The sequence below is a fragment of the Hippocampus bargibanti genome, linkage group LG13 (genome assembly GCF_051943395.1).
Source record: "Hippocampus bargibanti isolate YZ-2025 linkage group LG13, ASM5194339v1, whole genome shotgun sequence".
In the NCBI taxonomy this organism is placed as follows: Eukaryota; Metazoa; Chordata; class Actinopteri; order Syngnathiformes; family Syngnathidae; genus Hippocampus; species Hippocampus bargibanti.
In genome coordinates this window covers 15,440,623-15,461,964 of record NC_142746.1, presented here as the reverse complement: position 1 = coordinate 15,461,964, position 21,342 = coordinate 15,440,623, and the positions used below count along the sequence as shown (strand labels likewise).

Sequence of the window (21,342 nt, the reverse complement as noted above, 5' to 3'; positions counted from 1 at the left end):
AATTAAAACGGAACGTCTGCAGTTAAAATCTTGTTTCATTTCACATTGCTCTTGTTGGTGTCCCTCGAAAGCCCGTTACCGGGAGAGCCGATCTACGGGGACAAATCAAAAGTGGACGGGAGGAAGGAGCGAGCGTACCTCCTCCCTCCGATTTCCCGTCGCTGACATTAGAGACAAATAAGATGAGATCATAAGTGTGTTGATGCCCTTATACTTATGGACATGACGATTTGTATTTTACACTTTACTTCTTTTCATACTATTATTATTTATATTGTCTCTCTAACATTGACACTAGAACATACAATAGAATAAAGATTTCACTTGATACAACTCATGCAGTAAGTTAAAATTTTATCGGGGTGACCGTTTGATTGTGGGAAGGTTTATGTCAATTTTAGTTGATTGTTTTGGGGGTGGGGTTGTTTGAAATAAGAATTTCAGGTGTCACAGAATCGGATTGCATTTGATTTTGGGAAGTTCTACTGTAGCGAGTACTCTGTTAGTGACTGAAGCAAATTCATGTTGACGGTCATCATGTATGACATATGGCACATGGAACTGGACCAAAAAAAAAATTCTCAACAAACATTTAAAATACAAGAGCATCTATAAGCAGGCAACTCATTGCAGAAATGTGTCATGATAATTGATTTGCAAGTTTTGAGTCTTCTGTTCTTGGCTTTTTTTTCTTGATCTATTATTTAAAAATAATTGGGATGAAAAAATTAATGGAGCGATAAGCATGCCAGTTCTCTAGTGTGCAGGATGGCGTCAATGAAGCACACGTGGTTAGAGTTAAAGTACTAAATGCGTACAGCATATTGAAACATTTGAGTCTTCCTACAGGCCATGGGGGATATTATCAAAAGTCTGAAATTGAGAAATGAGATATGTGAGGTTCATATAGGTTTGTTTTTTTTTCTTTTTGTGCAAAACTGTGTGCATCCAGTGTGTGAAGCTTTTATTGAATGTAATCAGTTTACACGTCGAGCAGCCTGTGGTGATTATTTTAATTCTCTTAATAATGTCATGCAAAACGCGACAATCGTCATGTGGTTGTGCGCGTGCTCATATGACTTTCACCTTGTCTGAGCGTACAAGATCATACGATAACCGAGCTTGCACAGGAGGCTTCCTGGTGCATGGTGATTATTTGGGGCTCTTTTTCAAGGGTGTTATCAGCGCACCGTCTTACTGGCACGTCATTACATTCTAATTTTCCACCACATTTCCTGTCCTTTGGAGTCAATTAGTGATGTGATACTTGGCTTCTTTCAAAATCATCTGAAAATTGTGTCGAAAAAAGATTAATGTAATTTCAAAGTATTCAGTGGGAGGAATTGAAAGGATTTAAATGCGCCTCGCCCATTAAAGTTAATCTCAACACTATCGTGGGCTGGAATCAGTCAGTCAGTCAGTGAAACAGCAGAAGTTAGAGATATGTGGCTTATTTTTTTCATTCATGTATCACTTAGCAGTCATGAAATGAACTAAAACTTCCGTAGACACGTTTAATACTTCAGTCTTCTCTTCCAGATGTACTTTATTACATGTATTACATATTTTTGTCATCTTCACTGAGGTTAGATACCATGTTCAAAAGCACCAAACATTTTGTTTTCCATCGCCAACAATTGCAATTGTTCACCCCTCAGTTTGATCAGGGGCTTTCTCATATGCATGATGAAATTAGATCTTTTGAAGTCTATCACAGTCCAAAGAAAATGCAAAACTCTTGTGCAGATCACGCCCCCGTCCACAAGAAAAATCAGAATTGTACGACTTTATGGACATTTGAATTTAAACGATCCGTTATAATTAATGTAGGGTAAAAAGACAACCAATTCATTCCATGGCCCATTAACAGGGAGTTGCCAAAACACCTGAAGGCACTGTAATGTGCTGTGCTTGTCATAGCAGTTTTATCCAAAACTATACCTCGGATGCCGCATCGCAAATTTGAGGAACTGGAGAAAATATACAAAGTTTATCTTGATTTGAACATACAAATCAAACAATTTCTAACATTTCAAAATAAATGTGACATACATTTAAATACATTCACTCTAAGAAAAACTATTATTTGTTTCCACATGACTGTTTTTGCTTCCCCCACCCCCTTCCGCCCATACTTCTCACTGCAATTGCCTGATAAATACTTGTCTTTCCATCACACAGATGGATTTTGAACCATAATCCCCCCTTCTGGAATGTTCCATGATGTATATTTTGGAGAGGTTTTCGTGCACATTTTCTCGTCTTTGCTCGGAAACTTTGAGATCCTCTTTTCCCTCATAAAATCTCTGAAAGTTCAGCATGTCTCTTGTCACCTGGCCAGTTGAGAATTTCTGATGTCTGCAACTTGGGACACTTAAATCAAACCTTCCAATTCAAATAGTCAGTTTGGGAAATATCTTACAGATGTGTTTCATTTTTTTCCCCCTTGTGAGCGTTGGCACGCAGTTCATGAAGGTTGAATGCCTCTTAAGTGTAACACATATGAGAACATTTATTATTCCTACAAAACAGTCTCACTCTCACATCTGGTCTCATAGCCTTGTGGTGATGAGACAGCTTTACACTTAATCTGAATGTCTCAAATAAACCAGCTCATGAGATGAGGCCTTACTACACTTAAGACGGTGAAATAACACAGCAGCCATTTATGTGATGCTTAATTGACCTGCAAAAGGAATACATATTCATAAATGTGTTCAATTTACCCTCAAATTCCTCTGATGCAATATGTCAAATTTAATTGGCATAAGCATGCTTTGAAATCCAGAATATGACTGAATATGAATGAATATTGTGAGTGTGTATGTGCGTATGTGTGTGTGTGTATATATATATATATATATATATATATACCTTCTCGATTCAGGCTATTTTAAGTGAATGACAGAATGTTTTAATTCCTCAACTGGCACAGAAATTGGCCTTTGTGACGATACTTTGAACTTTTGTACCTTTTCATCACTTTAATCACTTTCATCTTCCAGTATCTCTGAAGCACTTCCAATTGCAAAGTGGTACCAAATACACACAAAAACAGATTTTCTTTTTTTTTTTTTTAGCTTTGCCAAAAGGTGGAAGCAAAATGCTTCAAGATCAGTAATATCTGATGGCTGCCTGCCCTCCTGTTTGCACTTGCCGTCGAGAAAACAGGACTATGTTTTCATGTTATCCACAAATACTAAATTAAATTAAAGTTCAATAAAATGAAATGAGGGAGCAGAAATGAAAAGGATGTCAGGCTCGGCTTCTTATCAGGGAATGCAGAAGATATAACTTTCAGGTCTGCATAGGCCCGTGCTTCTGTGATTATCTTTTGGCTGCTTCTTCAATACGTCTTAGTGATGAAAGACCGACCTTCCCTCTTCCTGGACTGCAAAGCTGTCTGTTGACCCTGTTGACATTTGCGCCAGGCAGGAAGCGATGATCTACCATTCAAGTTCCTTCCATTGGACTCAACTCCACCGAAACCCCGCACACAACTGGACCAAAAAGTAAAAAAAAATGCGGGTCGCGCACAGACACGACACATGAATTAAAGATGCAACTCAGGAGAGCATAATGCTGTGTCGAAACTGTCAACATTTCTTTCTACACATACAAGTCGTGAAGACAAAGCTACTGTATGTGGACCAAAGCCAACTGGGTCCTTCTCGGTTATTTCCGTCCTGACATTGTCTCCACTGTTTGTGAAAGCCACTTGTGTTTTCTGGAAACCATTCCATATAATTAACACAAAGGGGAGAACAGCGCAAGGCAAAAAAATGACACGAAAGGATCGCAAATTGAAGCAGTTTTTGCAACCATTTGGCTTGCTCCGCCATTTCCTACCGTTTGCTCCACTGGTTAAATCTAAATTGGATCAAATACACTTTTTACACCTGCCGTGGGAGAGCAATGTGCAAAAGTAATAATCCTGGTTGTTCTTGGCACTTCAACGGGAAGACAGGAGTCATCAAAAATTGTGGCGCTAAGATACTTTCCAGGCACTTGACCATGTTTGTTCAAAGCAGTACCAGGAAATTGAGTAGAAGTGTGACACTTGGAAAGGGAAGCACACAGAGAACAAAGAGATATCCTCTTCTTAGGTAATAACCCATTGTTACCTATTTTTATAATATTTCCTGAAGTTACTGTTGGTTTAGGTACGCACCCTTCATTTTTTGTTTGCATCCCAACCTTATCTGATTGGAGGACCTCAATAAACCATCTATAATGCCTAACAATTGTTAACTTGTGCATCTATTTCCCGACGTCTAAACATATTTTGCCGCACTGAAAGAAAAATTTATGTTTTTGGTTCAGTATGCCTTCAATAAATATTAAAGTTGTGTGTTGAATAATTGTGTTATCCAGGAAAGGGTGTTTGACGACAGATCATTTGTCAAGGACTGTACAAAATACACTGTAATCAGTGCTGAATGGAGTTCAGTCGGCAGTCAGTAGCTCAACCTGTGTTTCAGCCTCTTACAGACATATCGCAGACTGATTAATCTTTCAGTAGCTCCTGAACACCATTTTCACCTCTCAAAGCAGCAGAGCGCTGGGCTTCCTTTTCAGAGATCCCCTGAACCAATACTGCCTCGAAAGCTTTCCAAAGTGCAGAGTTGAGCAGCACTTAAGTTGAGGAAGGGTTCTTTCCCTCATATGCTAGCTTTGTGTGGAGAGCTGCGATGAATGCACTCTCTTCCAAACAATAGCTTTGTAGGTCAGACAAGAGAGTTGCACTCACTCGAGCCACAGTCCGTGCGGCCCACAGTCACGTGAACACGCAACCTTTAAAGCAGGATTTGAAAAGGTCAAAATACAGGCATGCAGAATAGTGATATAGGAGTGTCCTAAAACGGAGGTCATAGGGCCAGGGTTGGCTTTTTGTGAAACAATGTGAAGGTATATGGTCAAAAACAAAAACATTGATTTGCGTTGAAGTCCTCCAGCATCTCTTGCCGTAGCTGTGTTGACCCTCTTTAGTATACTAGTCAGTGATAGTGCGTCCACCTGGACCTGGTTAGGAGTGGGCTTAAGAAAGCCTTCGTGTATACCGGTGCGTTCCCCATACACTCTCCGAACGTTACCCATCCTAGGCCTCTTTCCAGCTTCTCCTGACACCTCAAAGCATGTTTCAGGGCCCATTTGCTATGTCGAGATGAACTCCATTTTCAATGGTTGGACATTGAAGTGGTTTTTGTTATGTCAGGTCTTGATGGACTTGGGAAGAATTTCTCGACAAATGAGCTTAGTAGGTCTGTGTCCTCTTGATAGATTGGTGCTTTCCCCCACCCCACAACCCTCAAACTGGCAAACACAGCATGCTTTGTAACTTCTTTTCCACTGATATAATTAGTCTCTTGACACCTCTTTAATGGCATGTATTTATTATGGACATTAATTAAGTTTTGTACTGGGTACATTACTTCGAAAATACTTGGTGTTCTTGTTTAGAGTATTAACAAGCGGGAGATGCAACGCTAATCTCTTGGTATTAGTCACTCGGCGCGCCTACTCATTTATCATAGCCATTCCGCTGGGTGTTTTCTTCTACTTATCCTTGTTTGTCTTTTTTATAAGTTCACATATACGGTGACATTGTATTAGCATTATTAATTACAGCCATGATTGTCAAGTTAATTAATTCAGTACCATCGATCTCTTCAGTCACCTCTAAGGTATAACTGGTTCATGGTGCTCGGTTTTGTTGAACTTAGTTTTCTGGGACACTGACACCTCCAATTACTTCGATTTCAAAACATTCCCCCCCATAGGTCAAAACTGAAATTGAATTATGAGTTAGATTGTTGCCATATTGAAACCTTTTGGAACTGCAAATGCAATTATATTCATTTTAGTTTTAACATTAACTGCCACAATAAATCGAGCACTATTCAGGGTCGCCTAAAAACCATTAGTCTAAATTTAAACAAATTACAAACCATGGCAACATATTTCAAGCACCATGCAACTCACCGTCTATGTGCTTTGTGGATCTCACTCCTTAATTGTCACCTCAATGACAGAACATTAATGTTAAAATGTAGAGTCAATCAAAAACAGGCATGAACTGGATACCAAGTAACACTGAATAAATACTCACCTTCTTAAATAAACACCACGTGCTGAGGTTGGTCCTTCTGTTGAAATAAAATTCCACACATAACCACAACAAATTCCATATCAGAGTTTGAGGGGGTACTCTGAGGCCCCATATAATATGTTTTACATTTTATGCCGGAAATGTTTGCTCAAAACAAGGTTGAATTTCTGAATTGTCTCACCTCAAGGGCCTTCAACTATACCAAGATCTCCAATTCTATCAATGGTACTGTTGATAATGTCATGTTCATTATATGTGTGGGCCCAGGGCTGTAGCTCTTGTGATTTATGCATAGGGAATTGCTGTACAGCTGACAGCCACATCGCTTTTTGTGGCACATGCAAGCCTGTTGTGGTAGCTCGGTATAATTTCATGAAAACTTTCATGTAACTTTCAGTCCTTTTTAACTCTTTCGATCTCTGCCATTGGCACTGGAAAAAGACATCTCAATCTCATCAACATTGGATTAGTAATACGAATAATGAGTTGATACCGGTCGAAGAGGGGCAATCAGGCCAGTCGTTAGTCAGAACGATAGGAACTATCAGTGGAGCAGCTGCAGAGAGTAGTCCTCTGCTCCCCCCAACCTGAGAGCAGGGACCTATCATAGCAGAGTCCGGCATCGCCATGTCTGGACAGTAGGGATATATATATAGGGCCTAAACTACCAGTAAGACTGTAGTTTGCTGACGAAGTTTCTTGGATAAGAAGCGAAACGACCGACACCTTCAAAGAAGTACAGATGACGGCTGAAGAAACCTTTTCATCGATGGACCACTCCTGTATGACTGAGAGCTTACACAGACGTATCTCAATCTCAGCCTTTATACTGGTTCGAATTGACTTTAAATGAACTAAACTCCACATCTCTGCCCATGCGTTTCTGCCCTTCTACTTCTACTTCTTCTCCAGCATTAACTGGCTGACCCCTAAAAGGACAACCAACGCCTCTGGACAAGTTGTGTCGATAATTTGTGAAATCACTCGACTTCTACTGAGCGTATTTTACAAAGATTCCACCGCATATAGCTATATTTTACGTTTTAAGACTCGCGCTGAATATTCAGGAAGTCTTGTTTTTGAGTTGGTGACGATACCTCCCGTGACGTCACGGTAGATATTGTCACTGACCGAGAAAGTGACACACAATGAATTTTTGGGTACTTTGTTTCACTTGAAAACCTCGTGTTGATCCGTGTTGATGGCGAAATTAGAAGGAAAACACATAAATAATGCGATGGTGAATCGTTGTGTGTTGCACCAAGACTACTATTTGATACGAGCTGACACAAATTCCCAGCAGACAAATCAGCCCATTTCCAACGGAGCGTGGGCGCCATCTTGTGCATTTTCTGGGATTCTACATTTCAGTCCAGATGCCTCAAAATGACACGGAATGACTTCTTTAATCAAATGCAAACATTGATGCTTTCCTCTTCAGAACTATTTGAATCATATTCATAACTGGATTAGTGACAAAAAAGCATCTTCTCCGAATCTGAAGCCATTGTTTTGATTCTGGAGCAAGGCAAGATGTCTCTATGGCCATTTCCGGTTTCATTTTGAAGTAGTTTTTGGACAGTTAATAAGTGTCATTTTTATTGGTGTTTTTCATTTGACTAAAAATATCAGCCTGCGTGTTTTGGGTATTTTGGATGCTTTAAAACGTTTTTCTGATGTCATTTAGGAAACAAAATATGGTGTTGGTTGTCCTTTAAACAAACACTAACACCTTCTGGACATATTTTAAATACTTTCCAATGCAGACCCTGCATCGCATTATGGGGGAAAAAATATTATTAATAATAATAATAATAATAATAATAAATATGGCATGGGTAGGCAGTCATGGTGGGTAGAAATATGTCAAAGGAATTGAATAAGTTAATGTAATTCCTTATTTTCTTACTCCTCGTTAATCTCACACTCACCCACACATATTCTGGTAAATGCAGCATTTGATATTTGTTTTCCATTTTTTAATTTGACTTGCCAACAAGTGAAGCAAGCCTTTCTTTCATCCACTCTCTATGGTAATTAGACGTACGTAAGATATTTTATTGTTCCTCAAGAGGCTCTTTTGGATGCTCTTTTACTTGTGGGGTGGTTTTTGAAAAATGCTGTTCTAAGTTAGCAGTGCCACTTTAACACATCACTCACTTGCCCATTAGACCAACTCGATGCATAGCCACACGTGACTGTCATTGCAGGGATGCGAGAGTTTTGTGTGAAATGAATTTTGGGAGTGAATCACAATGAATTCCAAAATAGCACAGAAAAAAAATGTAGACTCACAAGATAGACACTTGATAAAGGTGTGCAAAAGGTATTTTCAAATGTTACTAAGATTTAATAAAGATAATTATATCGGGAAAAAGAAATAGAATCATGTTCAGTTTCGATGACCTCCGTGAAGGATGATAGTTTCATTGAATTTGCTAGGTTAATGAATAGCGTTTTCCATTTTGGAGCAATGTTACATGGGTCAAGGAAGAACGTGTTTGATTTTGATGTATTTTCTTTATTAACCTGATGAGGCGCTGCATAAACACGATATGACCTTTTCATCATCATTCAGTGGATGATACAAAATACATAGAAATTAAAAGGCTATGATTAAATGAGAGTGCATAATTTAGTTATCTTTGATGAATGTCTGCGCTCTACTCAGCGGTATTCCTGATGAATACATTTCGTTTCAATTTGTGTGGCATTTATGTCGAACTTCATTGCATCATACTGAGACCTGTCTCGAAAGTGACAGAAATGTGGGCACAAGCGGGTCAGATAATGGATGGATGGTGTTAAATTTAAGAAGGTAGCTGGTAAAGTACAAACATAATAATTGACATACTTTTTGTATTTTTTGTACCTGTAATGTAATTGTACCTCTCAAAGAACCGCTTTAACTATGATCCTACATAGGAGGTGATAGGTTGCCTGTCCACAAGGTTATCGTGAATGAAATCAAAACAGTGAAACCTTAGACTGCAAAAAAAAAAAACAATTTCTGCTTACTATCGGACAGGAACTGCCGCCTTTTGTCACCTCACTCAACCCATATCACTGGGTAACGTGTTGTCTCCCTGTTTAAGTTCACATATGAAGAATTAAATATGGGCGATTAAAATCATCCAAGCTTACCATTTTTTAATGAAATTCCAGCTTCTATGTGTAGGAGAAATAATGTGAAATTTGAATGTGACTGCAAGCAAGTTCATTGTAGTGCAACCTGGCGATGAGGAATAACGGCAAATGTCAAAGTCCAGAAGAAAAGTTTGCAGAAAAGGAAATCCTCTTTGAACATGTAACGATTCTTTCGGCGAGTGACACCTAAGAAAGTTAGACATAAAAAAATCACATACTTTATTGTACATTTTGATGCATCTAATCTAAGAATCAGTATTCTGTACTCAAATGACATTGTTTTTCACAACCCCCAAATTCTACTGGCGGTTTGGCAATCATACACTCACATACACATGTTTTCAGCCTGTATTCAATGAAGTACAAATGCACAATATTTTATGTTAAAACAGAAATTGTGTTGTGTGTATTGTTTATATATATTTTTTGTATGAATTCTTTTTAAAGTTAATGCCTGCATCACATACCATGACATTAAGCTTGTGTGAAACAACTATTCTCCTTCTTCCTGGCGTATTACGACATTATGATGCCAACATCTTCCCCCTCATTTGTTTTCCTCGCATATTAAATTACTGTATATCTCCTTGACAAGAGGACACTGAACTCAGGTCGTGTCGTTCAATGAGCTGTCCTTGTTCCTTTCCGCAAATAAATCAATGGCTTTGTAATTTCACTTTCATAAGCTGTGACAAATTCATCTTGACAGGACTCTGGCCCTCTCAGCATCCAATAAAGTGGGAATTAGAAAGTAATTATAGGTCTTCATCTTCCCACCACCCCACCACTTACGACACAGTTGTGTGAAGGGGAGTAAAGCCCCTAATGAACTTTTTTATTGGACCAATGAACACATGTATACATATAGGCTAAATTGTCGCATCCCTGTCTGAATGATAGCAGGATTGATACTCCAAATATATAACATATTGGCCTGAAGTGAACATAATGTGACAGCTGAGTAAAAATGAAAAACAAATATTAAAATTGTCTATGTACCATAAAATAATGCAAAGGCATGGCACAGTAGTCTAGAAAGTCTTTGGTGCAGGAGGGTTCAGGAGCATTTTTTCTGCCCTTGTCTTGGCTTATGCAGCGTGAACATCATCAAAAATGAGAAAGGGGTTCTTGTGATTTTTTTTTTCACCAGTCTTCGCTGTCTGTAGCAGATGGACATGATGCAATTGAGATTTCTCTTTGGAATTGGTGGAACACCATTGACCGAGTCACATCATGTGTGAGTTTTTGACTGATCCGTGCACACTCCAAGTATGCACTGTTCACTGCAGGCTGGCATAGTTCAGTTGATTCCGCCCCAAAATTGATTTGTACATGTTATAATGGAAAAGCAACGAAAGCTTGGCCGAGTAAACCAAGGTTGGTGTAGTGTTGTGTCAGGCCGTTCTGGTGGCTGCAATGGCTGCAAAGCCACTTATTTCACCGGTGCACTAACAAATTTCAAGTAAATGCAGTCACGCTTGTAGGGGTTTCTTTCTTATTATAAGAAGAGTGGGACAAATGTATTCAATGCACGGACGGGTATTTTTGTCTATAACAATGTTCTTGAAATAAAGTATATCAGTAAAACTCACTCCACCTAAAAATGTTTTGGAAGAATCCAAAATGAAACAAGGAAAAAAGTGCGCCAATTGTGTTGGATTTTCAAAAACACACTCTCATTGTGCAACTCAGAACAGCATTTTTATTTCTTATTCACGTCAAATGGCATCCAGATGTCCAATGTGTGTAACCACTATGTCAGCCGGTGACTGGTCCTTTGATTCTAATGTTGCACAGCTGGTTTCCACCCAGAAAAGTAAATGTGAACAGATAACAGAAAGTTCTCCCTATGTTAAAAGATATACCACAAACTTTTATTCATGCAATAATTACTCGCCCATCCCATTTTTGTAATTTTCCCTTTTACTCTGTGATTTTAATCAACTAAACGGACCCCCAAAAATCCTATGTGATGCTGTTTGGTATTACTGTTTGGTATTACTTATTGGGCACTGTAATTGATTATTTTTTATCCCTGTTCCAGGGTGGCCTTTTTGTACATGTTTAACTGAAATATGCAATCTATAGACACCAGAAAAGTGCCGACCTATCGGTGCAAGTATTAAATAACTTTGGAAATTGTGAATAGAAAAAAAGACTTGATTACTGTAGGTTCTTGTCTACGATTTTTTTTTCTTTTCTATAAAAAACACACACACAAACAAAAAGACGCAAATTTAACATGCATGCAAAATTGACAGGACATGCTGGAGACGGCATCTCCCGACTGATCTGGGAACACCTTGCGATCCCCTGGGAACAGCTCAAAGAAGTGGTTGGAAAGAGAGAAGTGTAGGCTTCCCTGCTAAATCTGCCACCTCTGTGACCTTACCCCAGATAAGTGGTAGAAAATGGATGAGTTAAGCACACCAAGAACATGGAGGGAGAACTCATAGTTTTTTCTCAGAAATGGATCTGACTGAACTTTGATCTCACACACCACAAAACATTTGGACAGACCTGTATATTCTATTCATGGTCACTATACAATCAGATAAACATGCACTTGATGCGCGAAAATGTGTCTACATTGCTTGCGAAATGAATTCCACCATTATGTGGTTCGAAAAGTGTGCTAGACCCTCCGCGGTCCCCATTCTCCAGAGAAATGGTGTTTGAAATGAATTAACTTCAGAATATTTTTTGTTTGACCTTTTAACATAAACCTCAACTGGGAAAAAACATCACCACATGTATACAAAACCTTTAAAGAAAATACATTATCATTTGAATGCAATGATGAGAGGCAACACGGCCTCCACACGTGTACTCATTTGCATTTTCATGTTCAAGTACACTATTGGCAGGCTTATGGCTTGAGTAGATAAGCACACATAAGATGAAGACTATGGATGAAATGTCTTGATTTATGTTAGCTGACGACGGATGATGGATATTTATGGTGCATTGATTGCTGGATTCGAATCTTGTGAGTCCCTGGGAATCATACTAATGCTTAAGGCAGTTTTGCTCATGGGACTTGTGATTGGATTCCCATTTGTCTGGAAGCTTTTTAAAGTACCCAAAAGAGACCGATCCACCACATACCACACATTTCCCTTGAGACTAACTTAAAGTCAATGTAGCCTAGACAGGGCAAACATGCATCAGGAAGGAGAAGGTGAATGTAGCAAACCAGCACAGAGAGACACACAGACTCTTCAATATCCTGCATTTGCTGCAGGGAAATATCAAAGTGATTTATATGTCAAGAATAAACATTTCCACGGCCATATTTTGCCTCAAGCACATTTGTGTCTCTCATTTGTGTTGTTTTCACTAACTTCCACAAGTTTCCGCTTAAATGACTTTGCTGCAGCAGAATGTTGTTTTCTGTGTTGTGCTTGAGAGCAGCTCTTCCGAAACAGCCTGACTCGTGTGTATAAATCACCGCATTTTAACCTGAGATCTCATGCTGTCTATTGGTGATCAATGGGAACAATAGAAAGCTTTCAGAGATGATTTATTGATTCTAAACAGGATTGGTAAAACTCGCTCAGCAATATATTGTAGTGTCCCATAACAAAGACTCTATAGGTCAAGACATCTGCAGAGTCACAGATGCAGTACAAGCACACTCAGCCAAGCAATCGCTACCTTGAAAAAGTGAGTTGTATTGACATCAGAAAAAGTCTTTGCTCCACATCTTTCGGCGTGACCTGTACTCTGTAAACACATTGAATTTTGTGACAATCTGTGCTTCTTTTGACCAAATACGACAATGACGGCAGAGCATAGGGTTGGAAATGGGGGGGGGGGGGTGGAATCCCTACTGGGTGCGAACCTGCTCTGCATATTTGTGCCCTGATTAGCTTCAAAATAATTGTGTCAAATGCAGCTCATTCAGCAAGTTTGTTAAAGTCATTTAACTACAATGTTGTGGTGAAGTGTGGTCTTAGATACAGTATAATGCTTCATGTGACGACTTTTGTCATGAGTCAGTATTTGTGCCAGTGACCAATGAGCTTTTAAGAGAACAATTTGCATAATACAGTAAAGTCTCGTTATATCGATATTCAAGGGAGTCCGAAAAATATCGATATAACCGGGACTATCGATATATCCGACCCTGTTTGCATGTAATTTTCTCCATGCGTGCATAGAAATAGTATCGATATAACCAGGACTATGCATGGCAAGCAGATTGACCACTCCAAATTGTCCCGAGGTGTGAGTGTGAGAGTGAAGAGTGACTGTTGTATGTCTTTGTGTGCCCTGCGATTGGCTGGCAACCAATTCAGGGTGTCCCCCGCCTCGTGCCCGAAGACAGCTGAGATAAGCTCCAGCATCCCCCGCGACCCTAATGAGGAATAAGCGGTACGGAAAATGAGATGAGATGAGATAACCGGGACTATCGATATATCCGATATCGATATAACGAGACTTTACTGTATATACCATTATGACTTGCTCTCCTTCATGTAAAAGAAATACATCCAGTTTGAGGCATCAGGAAATATGTGGTTTGCGCCGCTTGTTTCCTTTGCCAGGTCTAATTATTCTTTCTTTTTTCATTTATTTGGGTGAGATTGACTGGGCACTAATCGTTGCTTCAACCTTCACAATTGAAGTTGAGTGTGTGTAGTTTTCCAGTCGAGGCAGCTGTTATTCAGCTCGGTTTCATGTAAACCGAGTCCATTCAACCCCCTTCCTCGTTGAAAAACAGTTGGCAGAGCTATGCAGGGTTTTGAGTATTAGAGAACATCCAACTACAGCAAACATCTGATTACTACCACCATATGTTCTGCAACGTTTGTCCCCTTTAATTGCTTTTCAATGTCACAAGATTAAAAACAAACAAAAACAAAAACAAAACATCCATCCATTTTTGATACTGTTCGTCCTTGTTCGAGTCACGCATGAGCGGTAGCTTTTTCAGCCGACTTCAAGTGAAAGGCAGGCTACAACCCTGGACTGGTCACACACACAAGAACTGGTATAGCAATTCTCACCTAAACCTGGCTTCATTATCTCTTCAAAGGCTGCATTTTTGATTCTGCACCTTAAACTAAGGTCAATTTAGTGTACCGCGGGTTTAAGATTATTTCACCTTTGCCCAAGAAAAGCTTACACAAACGTTATTCCCATGGATTTATCATTGTCCATCTTTGCTGCCTACAGACAGATAGAAAAGGCAGACAGAAACACATGCGCACGGACCCGCGCACACACAGCCAGCCTCATCAGAAGAGGTTGTTATAGGCCAGAGTCCAGAGGTCACATCATTACTAATGCAGTCATGGATCATAGATACAACCCTCACATTAGTCCTTCCTTCATCAACCCCCTCTGACCTTGTCCGCAGCTGTGCTTCTTCTCATCTTTATGATTTGCAAAGACCAAATGCTTCTCTTTCACATTTAAAGTATACCCCACAGTTTCAAACGTGAGCGTTCCATCATAATGATCATTTGACTCTCCGTATGAATTGACAAACCCGTTAATCAAACATAGGGTGTTTCATGGTGAATCGTTCAAGGACTCCTGCAGGTCCTGTTGGTTGGTAGGGAATCCTTTTCGGTTTTTAATTTGAAATGATTTTCTGAACATTTTTTTCCCCTGAGGATGACAATGTGTGCAGTTCTTAGCAGAGGTTATCGACACGTTCCTTTGTCTAGGGGGGAACAGTGTTAGCTCATTAAATAATTCCACTGATGACATTGAGTCAACTCATACTCGTACATCTAAAATCTATCAAGCCCGACCTTCACATTTAGAAAAATGGTTGTTTTGTAAAAGTATTCACAGTTTATATTAGACTGCAAATGAATAGGACAACCGAAACATGTACTTTCCGGCTGGATTAGTTTCAGTACTTCTGAACTTGGGATGGAGTTGGCAAAAGCTCTTTCAGCTCTCTATTTGATTAAATCATTACTGAGCAATAAAATATTTGAAGCCTCATACGTGCTGCACTCCAACTGAGCTCAAATGTGTGGAAAAAATAACAGATTTTTCGAATTAGCATACAAATTGCTGATATATTATCGGCTGTTTTTTTTTTCCCCCCGAATAGGACTAGACAGCATTTTTTCAATGTTTGATATTCTGATCTACATGCAGCTTTCGGAGCCGTTTTGTGATGTTTTACACTGATGAAGTAAGCAGGCGGCTTAGCAGAATGTTATCACATCTTTTTAGTCACACTGTGCTGAGCACTCATGCATAATGTCGTACAAAAGCATTTACAAAACTCTCGTCGTCTTTTAGGCAACATTTAAGTGACAGCACCGCCCGTTTTACTGCCCTTGCCGTGATTTATTCAGTATCTAACATTGATCGGCTTGGGGAGTTGGGTTTCTTCGGTCCAGCACTTTCTTGTGCGGCTTTGGTAGTCACCATCATTTTTTTGAGTCCAATGTCAGATGTCTGCTTTGATGTATGAATGGAGGCGTTTTGTTCAAAGGGACAACCTTTTCTGCGCCCTCCTTTGAAATGATAATGCTCTATCTTGCTGCAGGTGGAGCTTCTGCCAGGGTCAATCAAAGTCAAAGTGAGAAGCTTCTCACAGCTTTCCCCAAGTGGCCGATGCCGCCTAATCTTAACATGGGATGTCACGTTGACCTGCAGCAGAACATTCATGTTAGGAAGGAGTCACGGGATGGATTTTACAATACATTCAACTGACACAGTTCGGGGGGAAAAAGGTCTCAAGATCGAAATCAAGCCTCTTCCAAATGTTAAGTCTGATAAAGATCTTACGCTGTATTTGCCAATGTTATCGTGCCATAAACCGACAGATGGGCTCTACCCTTTCAGGGCGATCCTAATACGGCAATCTGTGATGAATACACGGGTGTCTCGCTAAATATTAAAACACCTGCTAGAAAGTTAAACTTTAGCACTGAGTGTGAAATATGGTGTAATTTATTTAAAAAATTTGCTTTTGCACACTACATTATTTTATTAATTTCACTGGTCCAACTCTCACCGTTACTTTATTTTATTTTTGCATTATGTTTTTAAATGACTTGAATTCCTATGTTTTCCAATACTTTTGAATGTTGTCATTTTAATTAGGTCAAGCTCATTTTACACGAAATTAGATCTATATTTGTGATACAGTCATTGCACCCAAAAATAATAAGAATAATTTTAAAAAATCAGACTGCAGCCAAGAGTGTGATGCCAAGTTCACTCTCGTTATGGACAAAGGGGAAGAGTCATTCCAGGCCAATAAAAACTGTCATGTTTAAATCTTAAATCTTTGTGATATTATCCATACATTCATTATGCAATCCACTTCTCATCACAATTCTATTATTACTCTGTGCTTACTTTTATGAAGCCGATGTAGCTTTTGTTTCTCAGCCTATGTCGAAACAACCATCTTTCGAGTGCCATCCCAAGCCTGGGGAAAGTGAAGGTTGAGTCAGGAACGATATCCGATGGGGAAAAAAAAACTGTGCCAAACAAATTAATCATGAAACTTGCTACGGCAACCCCTGATAGGAGCAAATGAAGGTCAACCATGGCTTACTTTTATGTTGTCGCTGCTGTTTAAGTGAATTTTGGATGTCTTTGCATACAGGTTGTCATGCATTGAATGGCTGCCATCCACATTTAGAGGTTTGCACATCACAGAGGATGATGTCACAGAAACCAGCACGACCTGGAACCCACCCAACATGCAGTTGTCTTCTTTTTTACTGCAAGGAAAATGCTAATTTCAATATGTTATTCTGATTTGAACATGGTGCGTGCCGATTTTGATTTTACACTCGTTTTTCTTTGGCTAGCCACACGTTTGGTGAACCAGGAGGCGCAGGTGTGTGTAATTACATCAGCAATAAGGCCTGGATGTGGTCCGCCTGCCTCAAAGTGAAGCCTCTATCCAAACCTACATTGTAGACAACAAAGGAGGAAAAGTCCTACTGATGATGCCTTTGATGCTGCGGTCTTTCATGACGAGATATTTCTGGCTGCGGAATAATTTGCTGGCATATTTTATTCACTGGAACAATGACACATGCTATCCATGTATGAACACAGACGACGCTTGTCGTCTACGGAAAGCTAAGTGTGATATGATTAAATCATACAAGATGTAATTTACCCTCTTTGGTCACAACACTAGTTGCACTTACACAATCTAATCAGCTCTAATACAATAGCTGTATCGAACAGTTTATCTACAGCTGCAGTTGTGTAAGTCCAGTTAGCCCAAAATATTATTCTACTTAGAGCGCAGCGGCGTATGTGATGAAAGCCCTGGTAACGGTGGTCAGATTTTAATTTTCATTTTGGGCCGTTATGCTCCAATTCTATCAGGACTAAACGAGAATGGGACCCACCATATCAAGCTGGAGACGCTATTAAAAAAAATGTGTAGTACCACCTCTTTTGGTTGCTTTCTTTGGCAGTTATCCGCTCCACTGACCAGCTTTCCAGTTAACTTTGCAAAGGCATACTTTTGTGATACACCTTTTGTAACAGTGAGTACGTGTGTGTTTGTGTATGTTTCTGTGGGTGTCGTGGGTGTGTGCTGGTGTGGGTAGGAGTGTGCATGTGTGCGCGTGTACTTAACACATTTCAAAGGTTACATGATGTTCAGTGAGTGTAAAGTGTTGGTGACCTGCCCAGGATTTGCTCTCAGCCATTACACAATGATACTTGCCCGACACAACCTTGGCCAAAAGCAAAAATGTGTTCAGTGTGCAACCATTTGTATATTGATTTTATTCCATGTTTAGTAGATACCACTTTAATGATGACATGCAGCAATCAAAGCTATCTTGAGTTCAAGAAGTAGCTGGAGTAGCTTAGGCCAATAAGTTCCCGCTTCTTGAGAAAATGAAGTCATCGAATCGAGTCATGTGTGTGTGATTGATTCACATACATTAAAATAGCTTGAAAAATACTCACTGAACAAGTCATGTAATGATCATAGCACAAATAATTCTTTTCCATTTAGTCATTATTTCCAAATATACTCTATGCCTAACAAATGTGTGGTTCATGGCCGGAATTTACTCATCAGTATTGGTATGTAACAAAATTCATTCATCTGTCCATCCGGCAATTTTCTGGACCGCCGATCCACTTTGGGGTCACGGCTGGTCAGACTCACTATGCTGACTATGGTCTCTTGTCAAAGGAAAATCATCACCCACCCGCACTCACTCTCTGCCTTATGGAGAATTTAGAGTCTTCAGTGAACCCACATGCACATTTTTGGAATGTGGGAGACAACTGATCACATGGCCTGTAAAACAGCCACTGCAGTCTACAAAGCAAATATCATATATACAACAATAGTCTTTGTCATCTTGAGTCAAATGACAACGAATACAAATTAGTTGAGAATAATTTTAAAGCTGGGCAGTAAGGGGGCTTGCCAAATGTTCAATAGGAGGTCATTCCAAACAGAGGGACAAGCAAAGAAAAAGGTATGATGTGCTCTTAACCTCCGCTTAGCTGTTGGTACTTCTAATAGTGTCTGGTCGGTAGACCTGAGGCGCTCACCAGGTGTGTCGGGGCAGAGTGGCTATGATAGGTAAAGTGTCATTTAAAAGTTTTGAAAAGAAACATGTCCATACACAGTTTGATTGTTGGGATGTTGGATGGGCTGCATCAAAGTTTGCAATTCACTCACCCAAAACCCTGTGGAGACACTGATGAAGGAAGTATGGACTGTGTACTGTTGGGATTTTTTTTGTGCTGACCATCTTTGCCATCATGTTGCGCTAACCCTTTGGCAAAGACGCCTCACAATCAGGGATGAATAATGACAAGGCACAGCAACATGCTGGGAACCCAGCTTTTTAATTAGTCTTCCATTAACTTTTTCAACCTTGACGGTTCCGAGGAGTGGCACACTTGCCTAGCTTCAAGATGGAGTTATTGCTTATTTTAGCAGTAGTTGTGAAAGTTTTAAGACTTTTATTGAAGCAAGATCTTGAGAAAAAAACAAGTTAAAAGTACTTCAAAACAAGTTCTCCCATCCCAGAAAAGCTCTAATAAGCTACTTATAAGTGTGTATTCGACAGTCACTCCGTATTTATGTCAAGACTGAGCATGCATACACCACACACATTTTTGCTATTCTCATTTAACTGTTTACACATTACACATTAGTGTTAGTAAACAATACATCATCTGTCCATTCTCCGATACGATTTATCCTCACTAGGATCATAGGGGGTGTTAGAGCCGATCCAAGCTGTTTTCGGGCAGGGGGCATGGTACACCCTGAACTGGGTGGCAGACAATCACAGGGCACTCAGCGACAACAAATCATCGATGTACCCAACACTCCACAGGACAATTTAGAGCGTTCCATTAACTTGCCAAGTATGTTTTTGGAATGAGGGAGAAAACCGGAGTACCCACACAGGGGCATCTTGCAAACTCCAAACAGCAAGGTCATTGAACCCTCCATCTCTGTACTGTGAAGCCAACGTGCTGCCCAGGAAAAATACCATCCCTGTGAATCAAAACCTACTGCAAAAAAAGGTTGCATTCAATGACACCTTGCTTAAATACTCGAATTGAAACAATAACAGACCAGTGCCACCCACGCCGAAATTTCTGCACGGTTAAATCTGATCCGGGCAGTTGATTCATGTGTAATACAGCAGTTTGGCCCATGTTTTGTCGTCCTCAAGATCATTTTCTAATCTGTCCCGGTGTGCTCAGCCCGACTAAAATGAACTAAATGCAAAAGGTTAAGTAACAGAATATCTTGTTATATGCGCTAAGCGTATGCTCATGAGCAGCCTTTCTTTGAGTTTCACTATAAGGCTTACCTTTGTGATTGGTTTCCTAGTGGGGAATTGCTTTCAGGATGAAGCTCCATAAAAGACTAATGGAATTCCTGCGGAGCTGCAGAATAGCACACAGAACATTGTCACACGTTTGCCTGGCATATTATTACTTTTCACACATCGGTTGTCAACATGTACACAACTCCAAATGATTTCATTCCCTAATTGTTGGACGGTTGAGAGTGAGACGACATTTTCAAAACATTCTGGAGATCTATCAAAAAAAATGTGCCCCCATCCTGAAGTAACCCCTAACATTTACTACAAAGCCCCGGTGGTAGAATTATTTATAGAGCTGCGCTTGTATGAAAACCAGAAGGTGGTCTCTTTGAATTTGATCCTTATGTTCAGCCCAGAATGAGACGAAAGATAGCGAGATCCATTTCGCCCGTCAAAGCAGCCGAGCCAAATAACCATAATGGCATCTGTTATGCCTCTCTTAGTTGTCATTATGTAAAATGACCCAAGTGTGTGCTCACATATCAAGAAACACACAGGTTGAAATCACCCTTTTTACTTTATTTGGACAGCACACACCAGACAGTCCTGGTGGCAAATGACCGGTCTGACAGCACAAACATTTCCTATTTATGTATTACCCACAATGCCACACACTCCAACATGCTACAGTCAAAGCAACACAAACTAAATCACACGGATGGTGATTTTTTTTTAATAACCTCACTAGTCATGTTACATACTTGCCTAAAGGTCTTGTGAGACAGAAGACTCATGGGAAATGATGTGCACCATTGCTGCATGCTTTAATTGCAGCTTTGCCTCTTCTGAAACTATCCACTCCCCTTCACGCCCCTCCACTCTGCTCTCCATGACCAGTCAGACTTTGCAATTTGAGTATGACAATTAGATTGCAAATGCAATTAAGTACTCAGTCCTGGTACTGCGCATTGGCAAGTTCTGGCATATACAAAATACTGTATTCTCATTTCTTTATTTTATTGTATTTTATTTTTTTGTTATTTAGTTCCCCTTTTAGGTTACTTTGGAATATATACAACTCTGTCAACCACATACAGTATTCCATTCTGTTTTTCCTGATACCGAACCTTTTAGGCTATTTTCAACTTTGCATATTCCAGGTAATATTGTAGGGCACTTGGTCGTCATATGGCTCTCATCTATTGTCAGGTCTGTTTATTTTATTCAACCATTCATAGCACAGCCAACAGGTAAATTTCAACAAAATTATGTCACTCTGTTTTTAGTGTTCATGCTTGCTTTTTTTTCTCTTTTTTTAAT

The 21,342-nt window shown here is 39.7% G+C and overlaps 1 protein-coding gene across 3 annotated transcripts in view; it reads left to right on the top strand.

The window, feature by feature from the left end:
• macrod2 (mono-ADP ribosylhydrolase 2) overlaps positions 1-21,342 on the top strand; it is a 315,136-nt gene that overhangs the window by 253,689 nt on the left and 40,105 nt on the right. The window lies entirely within an intron of this gene.